Here is a 17,372-nt window from a genome sequence, read left to right on the forward strand (position 1 = left end):
ACTGTGCCTCAGTCCTTTCACTACTGACATAATTATGATCATTTTTTTGGTCAGAAACAATGTAGAAGTTAAGATAGAATTTTGAAGGAATAAGTTTATTGTGGTGAACTTGCTACTCTTCTTTTCCAAAAGTGAAACAGTTTTGAGCTTTCAGCTTGACTGTTTTAGAACGTACGGACAAATCAATAGATTTATTGTACTGTACCTTTCTCAGGAATAATGAGGTCAGGAGTTTGCAGAACAACATGGTTTATTTTGGTGTTTGTGTGCTGAATGTAATTCTACAAAAAGTAATTATTTATATAATGTTCTTCAAAATTTCTGGAAAATAAGGTCGTCTGGGAACAGCGGGAGGTGCAAAACAACCAAAAGAGCCCCAAAGGACTCTGATGCACAGGAAAACTCTGATATGCATGTGGAAACGTGTAGTTATTTAAAATGTTACACTTGACTTATACTTACTGTGTAAGTTACCATGAATTTTATCTTCTACTGGAAGCCCAGGTGTTCTTTTATCTGATCACTGAGCTCTTCATACAGTTCATTGAGCACATTTTCCTTCTTTTATCCAGTGCTGGATAATTTCTGTATTATAGAAAAGAAATTGGAGGTTAGTTTCAGGCATCACCAATATGGGTATAAAGTTCAGCTGCTGAGAGCAGCTGCTGGCTGACTGCCTGCTAGTTCTTGATCTGGTTCTGTCCTGGCTGCTGATGTAGGTAGCCACAGTGTTTTGGAATGGATATGAGATCCCTTCTGGTGTAATCTCATTTGTACCGAAGCTGATCTCACTGCTGCTCCTTTATATGCTACTATTTGTAACTATGTTTTAGAGTTGGGAAAACAGAAAACCTAATATTTATAGCGTGATCTACAAAATATTTGCTAGCCATTACAGAGCAGACCAGTCATGTCATTCCAGATCTTTTTTTTTCTTTTCATATTTCTGCTTCTTAATATGTTTACTGCCATTCAAGAGATGTGTGCTACTGATTCTGCAATATTGTAGAGTCAGAAATTGGATGGGGAGTTGTCTGGGAGAATTGTCCATAAGGTATGGTACTTGGTTTGTTGTGTTTTGTTTGTTTGTTTTATAGTAAGGCATGAATGATGTAGCATGAGGCCCTTAAGTGGGAATTCAATTCTCTATATCTGTCAAGGCCCATCTCTGCTAGCAGCACAGAAGAGCAGACCAGACAACTGAGGAGAGGGGAGAAAGGACAATTTGAAAATTGCAGTTACATTCAGCCAGTGTATAACTTTGTTGAGGAGAACCTTTGTTTTTGTTTTACTTGCACCAGTTCCCTCAGACGTGTCTACACACCACTGCAGTTTCCACGGGCAACTGTAAAGAGAAAAACAACCCATGGATAATCACAGCTTCTGTTTATGAATGTCCCTTGTTGGTATAGAATTCTGCTGAATATATGCAGCTAACTGAGAGAGAGAGATGCACACACACCTAATATTCCCCAGGCTCTCTGGTAGATCGATGCCAATTAGACATGCCTCTTTATAGAGCAGGACAGCTTAGTTCTACTGCAGTGACGTTGCTCCCACTGTTCTTATAGTAAGTGTAATGGTCTCTGTGGAAGCAAATTCTTTTTTTCTCTTGTCTTCTGTTTTTTTTTTTTTTTTTTGCTGTAGAGGGAAATGTCATTTCAGAGGAAAAAAAAAAGTTTAGTCCCAAGTTTTAGCCCAAATTTTCTAAAACAACTTCCAATAGTTGGTTTAAAAGCAAACGAAACCCAAACACAAAACAGTTTACAGTAGTGGGTTGTCCAGGAGTTTATGAGGAAGCTTGTTGTTTTCCAAACTATGGATGCGGAGAAATACTCTGCTTGGAGACCAGTAAAGAATCAGTCTTTTATGGATAATGTGATAATAAATGAAAAATGTGTGAACGCTACATATTCCATAGCAATGAAGTAGGGCTCGTGGAATTTTGTGGTGGGAAGAGGGAAAAATGTACACAGAAAAGGTGCTTGTCATATTGCCAAATCCAAACAAATTGAATGGGTTATAAATAACAATTAACATTTGAATGGCTTTATCTAGGAAATACAGTTACCAGACACTACCTTTTAGCAATTATCAGCCAACAGAGGGAATTCACATGATTTCACCATGATTCAACTTTGAGAGGCAGGAGGGCAGTGAAAAGAAAAGCTTGTTATGTCAGAAATCTTGTCAAATAATTGACCTTCCAAGGCTAAATACAGTGAAATAAATGAAATCCAGAACAGTGTGTAGGGGAAGGCAATACTGCCATTATACAGGAACAATTCCATTTTCCATTCTGTAAGAATACTGAACTGCTGCATTTTAGTGAGCAGGCCAATATAGATTTGTAAGGAGAATGTCCCAGAATGAGTGAATCCTTGACCAGAATTCAGATTCTTTTTGGACTTTTTGGAAGAGACAAAAGGGAGAAAAACTGCTAGAGACCAGGACGTCAAGTTAGGGCAGTTGCTGTGGTGTATGTTCTGAGGTATGAGACACCAGAGCTTCCTACCATCCTGCAAGGTGGCATTGTACAGAAAAGGTGTTCTTTCAGATACAGTCTTGCTTTTTTTGTTAGAGAAGCCTGGAAACCCAGCTTTGCATAGATTTGGGGAAAAAAAAAACCTGATTTTTTTTACTGTTAAGGTATCCAAATGTTTTATAAGGTTTGGAGGATGATTGTCAGTGAAAGAGAAGAGACATCTATCAATTGATGACAGAAATAAAAAGAGAAAACAGTAAAAACAATGTTGCATACCTTTGTATCTTTATACTTGCATTAAGAGGATGTTCACTTATATCTAATTAGAAGCTAGCATTGCCATAATTCTGTAAGGCAAGCGTGTGCATACAATGAGTTGATAGCACAGGAAGGAAATGACAAGTGCAGGAGAGCATAAATCAACCTATAGCTGAAATCTCTGCCTTGTCTTCCAAAAGGACTTGAACGCTCTTGAAAAAATTTAACCCTGAAGTCCTTTCTGTTTTTCAGATTTTCTGAGGTCTTTGTAGCTTCAGAAGTCACAAACTGGATTAAAAGTCGTTCCAGATCTTTAAGTTTCGAAAAGGTAGAAACTTAATGATATTACATACAGTTAATATGCCTAAAGTAGAGGATTTGTAGTTGACTGAATTCAGCTGAGGAAGAGCCCTGCAGTGATCTAGTGAATGAAGGAGAATTTGCATGTTAATAATAGAAAAAGCATCAGTAATTTTGTCTTTATTCTATTTTTGGTTCTAAATGATACTCAATGAATATCTTATTATTTCTCACCAGTTCTTTCTGGATGAAGTTTGTTATTTTTGAACTCCAGGAGCATACACTGAATTGACTTTCTGAACTTCTTTTTAAACAAAAAGAGCTAAAAGTGACAAGCTAGAATAGTTTTAACTTTTAATTTTTTTTTTGCTTGATCGGTTGCCAGGACTGGGGTTCTAATGCGACATCACACAGTGCAGATGGTTTCAATACCTTTGTGTTCTTTCTGTGTTTTTATTTGGAACTCATTAGTTCCTGCTGAAGCATTTTTTGGATGCAGCTGAAATTTTTGGTTCTCAGTGATCCTCTCCCATGTTCTTCTATTTTAGTGTGTTTTAGTTTTATTACAAATCTTGACAACCTGGTATTTACCTTGTGCTTGCTTAGGCTTGTTTAAAATTATAAGTCTACTTGACTTGAGAGTATACTTTATCTTCTAGCTACTTATTACATGAGATGAGAATGCGTAAGGTTGGAACACCTTTACAGTTCATGTTGTTGCAATACCTTTTCTTTTCCACTTCATCGGAAGTTCATGCCATTCCTGTGGCTTGAAAGCAATTGCAGTGAAGAAGGTGAGTCTCTGGAAGAGCTTGCCAAGTACTTTGTTTTCTTATTCGTGTACTGTTGTTTTATAATCTTTACTGGAGAGACTAGACCAAGGTCATTTGATAATAGTACTGGTTTTCTTTATAATTCTCTATTTTATTTTCAGTAACAAACTCTTCTAATAAGTTGATAAGATCCCAAAGCCTGGAAGCCATTTAAAACCGTCACCTCCTGCTATTCTTTCCTTTTTTTGATCTGTACTAAATTAGTAAACACATTGTTCTGTGTCACCAGGCAGATTCTGTTTTTTTTCAAGCATGTGGAAGAACTACAGTTCTGGCTGACTTTTTTGCCATGTGGCTTCATCTGATTTTTACCTGAAACTAGCAGAAGGTTCTCCATGCAAATTATGTTTGGCACAGATTTAGGGTTCTGGTTGCCAAGATTACTGATGGAGCGGATGGAGAACTACTTCTTTTGCCATCATCACATGGAAAACTGTGCATTAATGTTAATAGTGTAGTCTGCTGCAAATGTTTCTGAGGACATGGGCTGAATTTCAGACAAAAATGTTATCCTGTTCAGTCAAGTTGAAAAACAGCCTGCCTGTGGAAGTATCTTAGGAAAACTCATCCTTTGAGAATCTTTACTGCTGTGTGCTATAGCAATGATTGGTTTGTTGATTTGGGTTTTATGTTTGTTTTTAGCCTACTATAAAACCTGAAAACTTCTTTTCATTCTCCAAAGTATTTTAGAGAAATAAAACTAGGCTGAATCCAAAGGGTAATGTAAATGGTAAAGCTAGTTTGAAATAAATGGAATTCTTTCCTCATTGTTACTGGGTCATAGACTATAATCTTTGGGATTATAGTCTTAAGAGAAAACTCTTGTTCAGAGTAATTCCTTTCTTTTATTTAGAAGGAAGACATCAGTAATTCTATTACTTACTAATTACAGCAAAATCTTTTTGTTTAAAATGGATTGTAAGCACAAGCTAGTCCTTCAATACTCTATGGAAATAAGTTGAAGCAAAAAAAATAGTGTTTCAACCAAAACTAGAGGTCAGTCACAGAAGATTAACTCAGAATTGTTAGTTTTCTATCTCCAGACATTTGGAATGTCTAGTCTTCTGCACCATTTTCTGTATTTCTTAGTAAATGTAATATTTGATGTACGTTAAAGATGAAATGAATGCATAAAGGTAGGAGAAGTTTCAATTTTAGTAGACTACATGCTAGCAAGTTTTGCTTTTCTGTAGGAAGCTATGAGAGAACCGTGCAAGTTCTTGATGGTTTGCTTACTGTCATGGGAAAGCACTGCTAATCACAGTTAAATGTCATGTCTGTTTTAGAAATGGCCTTTGAAGATGGTATTATGACTAAAAATAAGAAATAGCGCACTTCAAAGGTTTCCTGTATGTAACACTAGTGTGTTCTCACAAGTCTCACATTTTATGGCATACTGTAAAAATATCTAGAAAATTGGTTTTCTGTATAGTTATGAATCCAAGCGGTCCGCATGCTTCTTGAAGGTGTTTAGGAAAATCTGAAGGTGATTGTGTTCTCAAATTCACTTCTGAGGAGCGTTACAGCTTGGTCATGGCAGTTAACTTTCTTTCTTGTTTTTGTATTTAACTTTCTGTTGGGTTTAATTATGGTTGCATGATTTGCTCCTTAAAGCATCGAATTATAGCCTAGGTGAGAATAAATTGCAACAAGCCGAAATGGTTCGTTTCTCTTCAAAGTAAAGGAAGCTTGAAATAATGATGGGAGAGCTTTTATTGATTGCTTTGGAGCTGTGTAGGGGAAAAAAAAAGACTGCTAAAAATCTCAGAATTGGTATAAAAACTTGTTGCTATCTATACCATCTGCATTCCTGGCAGCTTTCATCCAAGCTTTGTGTGGCAGTTAGAGAAAATAATGAATAAAGGGAAAAAAATAATGTTTTCGAAGCTCAGTGCACTGCATCTGACAGCTGGTTCAGCAGTGTTTCTAGAAAGCTGCAACTTGTGGCTGAGTCTGTGCCGCAGGTCGGAAAGCTGTTTCCTGTGCCAGCACTTCTGTTTGCCATGCTCCTCTGAGGCTGGAGAACCTGACCGCTTAGGTTTAACGTGCCAGAATGTTTTAACAAAAGCAGATAAAATAAAACTAAAGCAGTTATCGATCTTAGCCCACGAGGACGTGTTTTTCATGGTCTTTGATAATCTCATGAAAAAATGAAATTACTTAAATTCTGCACTGTCATACAGATCAAAGACTCCCCTTCTCCTAGCAAAAGACACGGCTGTCTGTAGCCTCCTCGGGAAGTTCAGTGCTCGGGGTACTTTAAGTCTGCAACATACCCCATCATTCTGAGGAAACTGGTGGTGCTGATGCATGATCTTTGATCTTTTTTCTCTAATCCCTACAAGACGTTCTGTTAAAGCATATGCTTGGTTTTGCAGAGCCAGGTGTTCCACATTCCATTGTTACTTGTTTTTCTGGAGCTTTTCCAGAGATAACGCTGTCCATTTCTTAAAAATGTGATGGTTTTTGCGTACAGTATTATTTTTATCTCCTCTTTCTGGGTTTAAGCTATGAGATGTTTTTCTTTAATACTCTCTTCATTTTCTCTTTCTGGAAAACAGGATAGTTAACGTGTTTGAGGGAAAACCATGGCAGAGGAGTTGGCTGATGTCAGATAAAAGGCATGCCAGCAGGTGGTCTGGCACTGCTATAACTCATTGTCACATATTTACCTGAAGAACACTTGTTTGATATTCAAAGTCTCTTGATGTCTGAAGATGTGACTTCTATATATAATCAAATAAAAATTGCCTTCTAAAATTCCTGTCAGTGAAGAAGCTGAGTAGAACCGACCTATTTATATTTAATCATAATAATCTGAAAGATAACCTGAATAATACTGTTTAAATTACTGTAGTGCTATGCCTTGAGCATTTTGAATACATACAGGGATACTAGGGGTAGTCAGAGTATCGGGTGTTTTTAAGCATAGCTTTCTGTAGCTACAGCATGCTGTTTTGGAATGGCTGTATTCAAGTTGGCAGTGATAGCTGAGGACAGCACCGTTAATTACTAAGTGACTTCTGGAGTCCTTTCTCCATCACCTTTTTGTGTTGTCCTCAATCCAGTTGAATGGCCTTTCCTGCTGCAGGGATCTCTCTTGAGGAAAAAAACCATGACTGCCTGAAGAAAAATTAAATGTATTGGTACTTGATGTTATTTTCTGTCTTCTAGCTTAGATACAGAAATAGACCTCTGTGCATTAAATGAAACTTTTCAGCTTGTTATTTATTCTCAAAATTTAAGGCCTTTGATTTTAAATGCATTGAGGTACTTACAGTCGTTATCATATCTAATCCCTCTCTAGTTTTGGAATGTGAATCTTATTAATCCATTGCAAATGTGTGCGTGTGGTAGGAAATACTGTGTTTTCTGAAGAAGAAAGTTATAGCTTGCTGAATAAGAGGAACAAAGTTGAACATTTTGGAATCATATATTTTAACATTGGTATTAGTACCTTAGCTTCTTAGTAAATTCTCCATCTTAAAAGAAAAAATATTGTAGTATGATCACTTTTCTTCAGTTTGAGGCAGCATGCCAGAGATGTATATCTCAGAAATATAGCATTTCTGAGGTTTGCTTGTCAATTACTGAGCAGTAAATTACTGCAATTAAGAGAATTTTTTTTATGCCTTTTGCAGAAGAAAACTGTGTATGAAATCATGATAGTAAAGAATTAGCCAGTCACTCCCAATACAACAAAAGAGCATGAGGTGTAGGAAGGTAGTGCATCTTTCAATCTCCTCCTCCATCTGAAGCTACCTAAAAATATTTATTTCTCGGTCACAGAATCCTTTGGCTTTTCAACCTAGAGCTGAGAACACCATGGTAAATCTGAATTCCTTAGCCTTTATTAAACAGGCTGTGGTGTCATACATGTAGACATCTACAGCCAAAATTTCAGTCCAAACATAATTTAATTTAAAAAAAATCACACACTGCGTATTCCTCAGTTTATTTGTAGTATTCCAGTTTTTCATGAACAGCAGCCTTAGAAGTGATATATTGAATATTAATAAAATATTTCGTAATTTCAGTGTTCAGTAATGTATGTTCTGATACTGTAACCATATCTCTAAGGGCAGAAGATAGTCTGCAACAAATCCAGAAGTTTAGATACAATTCAATTTCATCTTTAATATCCAATTTTGGGTGGAAGAACTGTGTAGTTATCTGCCAGATAGAAAAGCACTTGAGAGTGCAGAATTACATCCTTTTGAAACAGATTTATTGTAAAGCAGCACATCTATTGAAGCCTGTTCTTGGATTAATTGAAAAAGCAGTGGGGCTATATGGGAATGTAAAAGTCAAAATTGACCTAATAATTCATGATGCAGGAATAAAAACAAACACGAGTTCATATGGATGAGAATAGGCCTGGTTCCTGAGATATTGTAACTGCCATTCTAATGGCAGAAAAGAATAGAAATAGGTATGGCAAATACAAATGTACATTTTGGGCTCTTGCTAATATATCAAAACAGCTTTAAGTTGGTTTGTGGAGGTTATTTTTGCAGCGATAAGGTTAAAAAGATTTATTTTGAAATGAAAGCTTTGGAATCGGTAGGAAATACCTCATCTTTCAAACTATAATGTTGGGGTCAAGTTGTACATCATTTGGGGCATGAAAATGCTAGCAGATGTAATTCTTCTATGACTTTAATTCTGCTTTATCATTCATAGTTGGAATTGATATATGTTTTTACCTTGTAAAAAAAAAAAAGAGAATGGTTTCATTGTGTTTTTTCTTTGTTTTTTCTTTTTTTTTCTAGGAATAGCTGATCTGATTTTCAGAAAATAATGCTGATTGTTGTTAATCAACTTGTCAGAACTGAATAGTTTTCCTCTTTATCAAAGTGAACAAAATTGGGACACTAAGTAACAGTCTGTGTAGAACTAGGACGCTCTGGAGACATAGCTCTAGACACTGTAGAGGATTTTTTTGACATATAAGCTGTGTGCTTAAAGAGATAAATGTTAATCTAATGCATTGGAAAACAGATTAGTGTACAGTGATGCATTCAAATAACAAGACTATGTTCTCTGCACCAAAACTAGTCTCTTTCCTTAAACTCCATAATCATACTGTGAGAACCATGCATGCAGCCAGTGAACTATATCCCACGGACTCTTGATAGGTCATCCTATGTTGACAACAAGTGACAAACTTCACAATATTGCCTTTTTTTAATGATTTAAACTTTCTGTTTTAGTAATGCTTTTCAGAAGTGACAAAGCTTCAGTTCTTTGCTTGAAGAAATTTTAAAGAGGAAGTTTGACTGCAGTGCGTAGTTTCAGAGATGCAGCTAGTTAGTCTGTAGTAGAATGGACCAGTGCGGCACAAATGTTCTTTGGACTGTTGTTGCTTTCTTTAATTCTGCAGAATTACACTACCCTATTCGAGAAGCACTTTAAGGAGTAAACCACTCCACATCTCAGTCAAATTTTGATAAGGGATTCCTGAAACAAAGTTTTAGTTTCTTAAGACAATGTGTTTATTGTATGCTAATTACATTGTATAAAGAGTTTTAATACTTAATTCAGACATTTATTCTTCAATGAAAAAGGTTGGTACAATATAATTGCCAACAAGACTGTTTACTGACCTTGTCTCAACTCAGGAAAATATCTGAGACATTATTATTTGGACTTGTCCATGACTGGAAGTTAATCTTAGACCACATTATTTTAAACTTATTTTCAATTTTGATTGAGAGTTTATATACTGGGTATATTTTCATGTCATTGTTGTTATGTTAGCTAAAATCAAATATTATTTCTTATCCTGAATACTATTTTTAACTATTCAGCTGTAGTACAGTGGTGGCCTGCTGAGACCTTCCTTGCTGAGAAACGATGACTGAAAAATGTTCTGGCTGTATTTCATTAAGTGGCTGTAAATTTATTTAAATTGACTGAAAGCCGCCTCAAATTATAGGTAGTCAGAAAGCAAGTGGTGATCAGGAAGAAGTAGGGTTTAGCTGAATCATCAATTGTTCTTTTTTTAGTTCATTCTAATTAGATTACCAACCAATTTTACAGAAACAGTACTTGGTAATAGGACTGAGAATCTATAAAAATGTTGCGTTTCTATCTGGGCTTTTGTTTTTTATATACCAAGATAACTATACCTTTTTTCTTTTGAATGACAAGTTTAAATCCATGTCAACTTGACAAGGATTCCGAAGTCTAATTAGTTCCAGATACTCTTTTCCAATAATAGACGTTGAGCTTTCTCCTGATGTACCTGAGGAATTGATATGCAACCTCCAACTTTTCTGTGGAAAACTATGTAGTACAGTTACCCTGATATTTCACCAAAGTGATACAAAATTGGCTATCTTTATCTAGACCAAAATCTGAATTTCTCTCTAACCTCTTGCACTTTCTTCACAGGGATTGCTCATCAGTTTGCCAGTAATAGAGAGCAAAAAGACTTAAACTCTATGCAGTAGATTTCCCCTCGACCCAACCCAAGATTTTTGTACTCAAGAAGTCCTTTAGCTCAGGATTGCTGGAAAGGCACTTATCTTACCAGAAGTTGTTGAGAGCAGACTGCAATATTATTTTTAAGAAAAGTAATGTAAATACTAAATATTTAATCTTAATTATGTCCCTTAATCTCAAAGGAATTTGGAAATGCGTCTCGTGTTTCTTGAAGATGATTGCTTATGGGAAGTGGGTACAAAGCTTGGAATTTGTAAATGTGCGCTGCCGCGATTAGGAAGGTTACTGGTGCTTTGGTAGTTTCTACAATTTTTGCAGCAATCACTCAGACTTCCAGTCATTAAAGCAAATTAAAAAAAAATCTTCCAAGAAGTTAGAAACAAAAAACCCACAAACCACTAAACTTGTTCAAATATCTGTTAATATTTTGCTACTAGGAGATCATGAGTGGTAAGTCATTGTGCTGTAAGGCACAAATCTTTGTGGTAAATACTGTACTGAATAGAGCTTTGTATTACAAAAGGATTATTCTGGTTGTAATTATCAAGCTAAAAAATCAATATCACTTTTCCAGACTGGTAATTTATATGTAAGGATATTCTTAAATACAATAGAATAATCAATAAATAACCGGACACTTTCCATTTTCAGTAATTAATTCTCTCCCGTAGTTTTTCAAGGGATTTTCTCTTTTGTATGTTATTAATAAGAGTTCTGCTTCTGCCTGTCATATTTACTGAATGGAGCCAAAAGATGTGGACAAAATAGCGTTTGAGTTTTGAATGCGATTAGTCTTTCGCTACTCCTCTTGTTTCCTTTAATTGACAAATACATTTACCATTAGTGAAATTGAATTGTTAGTTTTTTTGCTCTTCTCGACGATAACTGGCACATTTTTGGACACGAGCTGAAGAACCTTCTTCTGCAGCTTAGGAGAGCCCTGTTTACTATGTTTTTTTTTAACATTTGTGGCTGTTGAAAGAGCACAGAATGTTTGTGTACGCATTTCACATGTGTTAGGTAATATGTATTCCTAAGCAGTCATTCAGCTGGTGTTCCTGAGTGAATGTTCGAAAGGTTAAGGCAGATCTTCTTTATGATGGAGAAGGCAACAATGCAGTTTCTAATTTCATTGTGTCAGCAGATCTCTGTTCTCTTCCAGATAGACCTCTCAAATTTGAAAAGGATATTTTTTTACTTGGCAGGGTGGCTAAAATTAGTTCATAAAGAAAAGATACATTTTGAGATGCTGTGGATGAAATAGTTCTGGAGAATTTGACCTCAGAATATTAAAAGTAACTATAATACTTCATACAGAATATATTTTTCCTTTGACTGACTGCTAAATTAGCCTAATAAAATGTCTCAGTGTGTTCTGTCATTACTATTTTTGTACTAATTTTGCAGACAATAAAAATGGTTACAAATTTACCTTAATCATTCACTTCATTTTTTCATCAGTTGTCTATAGTATATTTGTTCGGTCCCATTTAACCACAAACTGAAAATATGGTACCTGTGAGAGCGCATTTCTTTAAGTGGGAAAGCATTCCACACTGGATGCTAGTAAAATGTATTCACAGAAGTTCTAACATGTACTGATAACCATGTTTAAATGAATAGGCTACTTCATTATAAATCTCAGCTAGCCACCCTTCGATAAAATAGTGTTCTATTAACTTCATGCTCAAGTAGTTTGGTTGGCACAGAATAAAAGTAATTTTGTGGTTGTAATTGCATAAATTATTTTAATGACTATTTTCAAGACTTTTCCAAAACTACTACGTATGTATGAAATGACTTAAAATTTGTTGTTCAATGACATGTAATTATGGCTTTTTTAAACAGTCAGAGAAGAACCAAGACTATGGGTTTTTTATTACTATTATTATTATTCTTTCTTCTGTATTAGTGTGTTTAGTACAAAATCAGCACTTGCATTTTGGGAATATTTATACAGCTGTAGTTAAAAAGATCACATTGAAAAACAAAGTATTTTAGTTTGGTTTAGCTGATTGACGGTGCTTTGGACAGTAGACACGTAGTGTGTAGTTTAATGTGACACAAGTACTTCTGTCATTACAAGTCTAGTCAACTAACGTGGTTCCTATCAAAGAGTATGTTTGAATTGTTTCACTGGTGAGTTAGATGAATGTCTTAATACAATTTACTCGTATCCTTTAATGAAGTTTTAAGCATCCTTATGAGTGGTGCCATTACCTGTACAACCGTTTTCCAAGGATGTGCTTAACTGAATTTGTCAGATGGGATTTAAAAGTTTCATAATACATGCAGAATAAGTGTAATAGGTTTTGCTTTGGAATATGGTAACCAAGGGACGTTTTAATTCCTCAAGATAACCTAGGATATATAATATTTATATCTCAAATTGGTGATAGAATCTTCAGTTCCTCTCTCTTCCTCCAGCTGAGAAAAAGATGAGAAGTGCAGAAAATGAGTATTTTACAGTGGTTGCTCCAGTTATGTTTCTCCTGCATATAGAAGCCTAAAGTTTTGACATGAGTAAGCAAGTAGGTAGATACTGGGATACTTGCAGAAATGAATACTGTAAATGCTTTTTAATGGCTTAACAGAAATATGGTATATCTGACTCAGTACAGTAGCATCCAAACGGTGTTTGCATGAACATTAAATCTGTGGTTACTCTCGAAATGAGAATTTTACTGATGTTCTTTGGGATGCAGAAATAAGTTTATTATTTGTAGTCTGTATTGCTAGGAATAGTAAAACAAGAGAGATAACAGATGTCCTGATTTTTAAAGCATTTTTGCCCATTTTAACCTTGGAGACTGTTACTAGAACAATAAGAGAATAAAAAATAATAAAAATTAAAAAATAGGAATGTTGTCACTCTTCAGAAATTATCACAGAATTTGACTATGACAAGTAGAATTCACAGCAAATGCTGATGTTTGTATAGAGAAGGCAGATGGAGAGGGGATTTTAAACACATCTATTCCTATCTTTAGTATTAATAGCTTATATCCTACCCAGTGTACTGGTTCTGCCTGATGCAGCCCATATGGTGCTGTGTTTTGAATTCGTGACTAAAGTAGTGGTGATAACCCAGTGATGTTTTGGCTATTGCTAAGCAATTCTTGGACAGCATTAATGCACTATCTCCTTCTGCATTCTTCCTCTACTCCTTCCCAGGGTTATGCTTGGAGTGGGCAAGAAGCTGGGGAGGCATCTGGGACAGCAGACTTGAGTAGGTAAAATGGGTGTCCCATCTTGTCAAACATCATGCTTGGCAATAAAAAACAAAAACCAAAACTAGTTTTTTTTCTTCTTCCAAGGTAGTTACTTGGAGACTGGCTGGGCATCAGTCTGCTTGTGGGAGGTGGTGAAGTAGTTGCCTTTGCATCACTTGTTTGTTCTCCTCCACCATTTCCTTCACTTAATAAACTATCTTTCTCTTGAACAACAAATTTTCTCACTTCTGCTCTTCCTTTTCTCTCCCTTATGCAGGTTGCATAACTTTATTCAGAAAATGAAGTATGTCTTAGATTTTTTTTTTGGTAGGTACCCATTTCTATTAACTTAAGTGTTGTAAGGTCTTGTGCTTTTCACAAAAAGTTGGGTGTGAATATCATAATTCCATTTATAAACCGTGTGGAAAAAACTGGCCCTAGGTACTACAGACATGTTAGTTATTAGCTTTATTGGTGTTGAAATAGAAGTGCATGCAAGACTTTTACTGACAAAGCTTTTATGTTAAGGAACTTGCATTGTGTTGGTGAAGAATAAGTTGGCTTTGTGTATATTGCGTTGTACTGTTGATCAGTGCTTTCTATTGTTTCCCTTTGTTAATAAGCAAGAAAGATCTCCAACTCAAAAGCTTGATGCTGAATTCATTGATCTTTCTGTAGCCTTTGATTCCTGACAAAGAAATCATACAAGCAACAAAGCCTTTGAAGGAAAAATTCAAGTGAATTTTAAGTCGGCCCTCCTTAAGTTCTTTCACTTATCATCGTGCTGCTCTGACAAGGCGGCATATAATTAAGATTCCTTAAAAAACAAGAGTGTTTATTGAAGAAATGAGGATGTAGTATCATTCCATGTGGCTTTTAGCTGTTCTTTTTTTCGAGGAAAGGCATGCATGTTGCTTTGTAACATTTGCTTTCTTCTTGCCTTTTTCTGGTGCCGTGAAGTGTTCCCAGCACAAGACTGAATGCTGGTAGTACTCTTTGGGTTTTCATCAGGAGCTGAGTCACGTTTTAAGTATTTTTGTGGGTGAGGGTTACAATTTCTTGTGTATGTACCATCTACCAGTGCTATAGATGATTAAAACTTCAAATGAAGTAACCGGAAGGTTTTCAGTTGTCAGATTTGTAAACAGACATTCAAATGTTGCTTAAAGTTCTCAAACTCAGATGGTCGTATCTTACATTGTTGGAGTAAATTTTAAACCAACATCATGAAAAACTCATGAGTTCCTTTAAGTCTGCTAAAAATCATGACAGATTTCCTAGTGAGGAATTATGCTTACTTTCTTTGATTAACTTTGGTTATTTCTGATTTATTTATTTGTGCTCAAGGGCTGTGAGCTGGCAACTGATTCAGCTCTAATGGGATAGCAATAATCAGAGTAATTTAGCAAGAAACATTTTTTTCTGCAGTATAAATAAAACAAATTGATGTTGAAGGTGGGGGAAGTGTGAGTCATCAGCTTGGAGGTTGCTCGCTACCATGTCATGCTGCTTTCACAACAAGTTTCTTTTGTGCTCAAACTGTTTTGAAAGTATCTTTTCCTTTCTCTGTTCCACGGGCATTCAGGGCAACACAGCTAATTCTCATCCCGCTGACGGTGGCCCTAATACCTGCCACAAGTACAGAGTACTGGAAGCTAGGCCAAGCTTGGTCCACCTGGAGGTAGTAATTCAAACCCTTGTATGAGGGCTGATCCAAAAGTAATGCCTCCTATTTTATTACATTGGCCCATGACACCAGAGGCGAATGTTGATGGGATGGCAGTAGAGGTTGAACCTTCCCCCCAATATTCCATTACATTTTGTTGCTGTGAGACAGATGGCAGCAGAGGGGCAGTCTGATGTGAAAGTACAGATGAAGCAAAGCTGTGGAACAGAATTCCTCCATGAGGGAAAAAATGGCACCCATTTACATTCACTGATGCTGAACGTTTACAGAGACTGAACAGCAGAGTGAAGGGAGGAACTTGTTTAATGCTTGAGGTATGATTAGGGAGCTTTATTTTAAGCCTATCCTAATAATGCACTTTTTCAAAATTCATGATTGATGTAAGGAACCACACACCTCATTAAATGTATCTTAGCCTATATGTGACATAGTCTAATACTTCCAGGGGTTCTTAGGGAGCATCTTGCCTTGCCTTTATTCCAAAACTACAGTGCAGAGGCAGAAGGAGATGTCAAGGGTCCTGTAGAAGCTGTTTCCTCCCATTCATCTGTTCAAATGGAGCTAGAAAAAGTACTCCTTAGCTTAACTCAGGTACTTTTTCAATTCTCTAAAGCAATTCTGGTATTTCAGTAAAAAGAAAAAAATAATAATAATTGCTACAAAACCTTTCATGATCCATCTGAACAGGAAAAGGGGACAGGGAGAAAGGAAAAGCTGGCAGTGCTCATATGACTAGTGTTAATGTGACTGCAGTGCTCATGCTGCTCTGGAGATTTAAGGTCACCTTTCATCATGAGTGCGCTTAAGGGTAAATCACAGGCATTGTTGTGTGAACTCACTTTGGGGGAAAATATATAAAAACAATGAAGACTTGCGAATGATTTCAGTTAAGGAATAAGCATGTATTATATGCCGTGCAGGGAAAGCTGATAAGTTTCTTAAGGATAATCTTGATGGTAAGTGTTTTGTTGGCCCACTGTGAAGGGCATGGAATCGTTCTAGCATAATACATGCTTGCTTTTACAGGACAGATTTTCCTGTTCCATTTGGAAATTATCTTTTTGTAGAAAAAGATTTTGGCAGTTGTCTGTGCTCCATTCAACTCCGTGGCACACACAGAACTGAGTGATTTACAGTCCCTGTGTGTGGCCAGACCAACAAAGCAGGACGCTTACTGTTGGAGATGTGCACACAGCAATGACGTAAGTGTTGCATAAATGCTCACATGGAAATCCTGAATGGAGACAGAGGTACACAATGTGTGGGGCTCCTGGGGTAAGTGATAGTGAAGAATTAGATTCATCAACTCGATCCCTGTGGGCCCCTTCTAACTCAGGATGTTCCATGATTCAAATTGTGATAGTGAAAACATGATTAGAATTCGTTTGTTAGATCCCTATTACACTACAAAAAGACAACTTTAATTGACTGCATATCTTTTATTAATTGTTTGTATTAAATGCATAGTGAGGTTAATCTTCTGTACAGTTATTTAATATCCTGAGGGAATTTTTGCTGTTCTTTAAATATTTGTTTAAGCAGTAGTGCTCAAAGTAAGTAACAAAAAGCATTTTATCTTTATAAACAGTGCAGCCATTTGCTTTTTGGTGGCTCGTTCTTTTTCTTCTCAATAGTTGTTACTTTAACACATAATTTTAGAGAAATTACTGCCAAATATGCTTAAATTCTATAGTTAGCTGCTAACTCCAGCATAGTGGAGTTAAAATAACAACAAAAACCCTCTATGGTAAAGATATTTTTTTGTTACCCATTGACCTTTTTGAAGGTTTTTATGCTCTGTGCTGCTGCCCGATTACTTAGAGATTCACTGAGCGGTTTCCTTGAAGGCTGTTCTTTCTCCTAGCCATTGGCATGAAAACGCATCTGAGTGAGACCTCTTTTGATCTTCAGAGAGCTTTGTAAAGATAGCTTTCCTTTTAATCTATCAGGCATCTCTTCCCAATGAAAATACTGCCTATGATTTTCAGTCAGATAGTGTTTTGATAGGTTTGGTTTTGGTGCTTTTATTGTTTTTTGGAACTGAGATTTGGAGCACTGATTGCAGTGCTTTTATTTTAACAAAAACTGAAGATAGGTGAATGTCTACGGTGGCTTTTAGAAAGAAGAAACTAAAAGAACAAACCCTTCAA

The 17,372-nt window shown here is 36.1% G+C and overlaps 1 protein-coding gene and 1 long non-coding RNA gene across 10 annotated transcripts in view; one reads left to right on the forward strand and one right to left on the reverse strand.

Annotated features, from left to right (window-relative positions):
- The window catches only part of SDK1 (sidekick cell adhesion molecule 1), a 367,601-nt gene that overhangs the window by 43,432 nt on the left and 306,797 nt on the right, over positions 1-17,372 (forward strand). The gene's annotated exons all lie outside the window — the stretch shown is intronic.
- The window catches only part of LOC110406039, a 36,119-nt gene that overhangs the window by 13,088 nt on the left and 5,659 nt on the right, over positions 1-17,372 (reverse strand). The window contains exon 2 of the long non-coding RNA XR_002443216.1: positions 463-585. This is a non-coding gene — a long non-coding RNA (uncharacterized LOC110406039). The remainder of the gene's footprint in view (positions 1-462; positions 586-17,372) is intronic.

This window comes from Numida meleagris, chromosome 13 (genome assembly GCF_002078875.1).
Source record: "Numida meleagris isolate 19003 breed g44 Domestic line chromosome 13, NumMel1.0, whole genome shotgun sequence".
Lineage (NCBI taxonomy): Eukaryota > Metazoa > Chordata > Aves > Galliformes > Numididae > Numida > Numida meleagris.